General features: G+C 48.7%; 1 non-coding gene across 1 annotated transcript; it reads right to left on the bottom strand.

The window, feature by feature from the left end:
- Positions 1–875: 875 nt before the first annotated feature.
- Positions 876–979, bottom strand: LOC120701621. The gene has a single exon (XR_005686186.1). It is a non-coding gene; the product is annotated as a small nucleolar RNA R71 (small nucleolar RNA).
- Between the last annotated feature and the right edge of the window lie 595 nt (positions 980–1574).

Raw genomic sequence — 1574 nt, 5'->3', positions numbered from 1 at the left:
CGGGTGAAATGCTACAACAGTGTATCCGTGCGCTTGCAGACCCATCTGTAATCGTATTGATTATACCACGAGAGTGGCACCCCTTGGGTGCAGTTGCTAGGATGGGTTGGCGCCCTCATTTCTAGTGATTGTACTAAGGTCCGCCAAGAGGCAATTCTGAGGTTGCTGCCGAGGTCTTCGCAATCCCGGTATCAACTTAAGAAATGCCAACAAGCATTTCTGGCGCCGTTGCTGGGACGGCATGTGAACAAAGTTATTGTGCTGATATTAATCTAGGCTTTGTACTCAGGATATAATCTTTACTCTTTCAGCCTAATATCACTTTATGTCTTCTTTTATTTTTTGATTTGAAAGAAGACAGGGGTAGTGTATAACTGGTTTCTCCCTGTCGGAAAACTACACAGACAATCCAGAGAGGCTCGTGGGAAGGGCATGACCTCGCGTCATTCCTCCTCTGCCATCCTCTCGGCACAGGAACCCATTCAGGAAGCACCACTTGCTATTGAGGCTATGGCTGAAAGACTCTCCGCGAGTTCTCCGTCCCCTCCACCGACAATGTGGCCACTGGACCCAACATCAACATTGGGGATGTGAACTTCGAACTGAAATCTATCCTCATTAACATGGTGCAGGCTAGCCCATTCAGTGGCAAGCCAGATGAGGATGCCAATGCGCATATGCAAAATTTCCTGGAGCTTTGCGACACCGTAGTCATACGGGGTGTCACCGCCGATGTTATCAAGCTTCGTCTGTTTCCCTTCTCCCCGCTGGGGAAGGCGAAACATTGGTTTTACAAGGAAAAGGACATCGACACTTGGGCCAAATGGTCCAAGGCGTTCCTCGCAAAGTTCTTCCCGCTGGGCAAAACAAATGCCCTGCGTGGGAAGATATCAAGTTTCCAGCAAAAAGGAATGGAATCCATCCTGGAAGCTTGGGAAAGGCTGTAGGAATACATCTTGGCCTATCCCCACCACAGCATGGACGAGTGACTCATCCTCCAAAGCTTCTACAATGGGCTCACGACGACATCAAGAGCCAACATTGACGCTGCTGTTGGAGGAGCCTTCCTCGACCTAACCGTCGCCACAGCCAAAGAATTGGTCGAGAAGATGGTCTCCAACCAGGGGTGGAGAGATGAACGACTCCAACCCCGTACAAAGGGCATGCATACCGTCAAGGAGACGGATATGATCATTGCGAAGCTGGACCTCCTACTGAAGCATCTCGGCGAAAGGGCCAAATTCAAGAAGCATAGAGAAAACTATGCCCGTGCCATGGAATCGCACTTCACGTGCGAAGTCTATGGTAATGATGGACATTCAGGGAACGACTGCCCCGAAACCCGTGAAGACTGCGCATACCTCAACAACAACAACAACGGGTACTGTCCACAATAAGGAGGCCAGGGGTGGAACCAACTACGTCCACCATTCCAGGGAGGTAACAACTACAATCCTTCTTACAATTCAAATTTCAACTCGAACCATCCCTTAAGAGATCTTGTTCTTGACCAAGCTAAAATTAACAAAAATATAAATAAAAAGCTTTTGGCCAATGACAAAACCCTGGAAAGT

Source organism: Panicum virgatum, chromosome 3K (genome assembly GCF_016808335.1).
Source record: "Panicum virgatum strain AP13 chromosome 3K, P.virgatum_v5, whole genome shotgun sequence".
Taxonomy (NCBI): Eukaryota; Viridiplantae; Streptophyta; class Magnoliopsida; order Poales; family Poaceae; genus Panicum; species Panicum virgatum.
The sequence above is the reverse complement of the archived record's forward strand: the minus strand, read 5'-3'. Positions and strand labels throughout refer to the sequence as shown.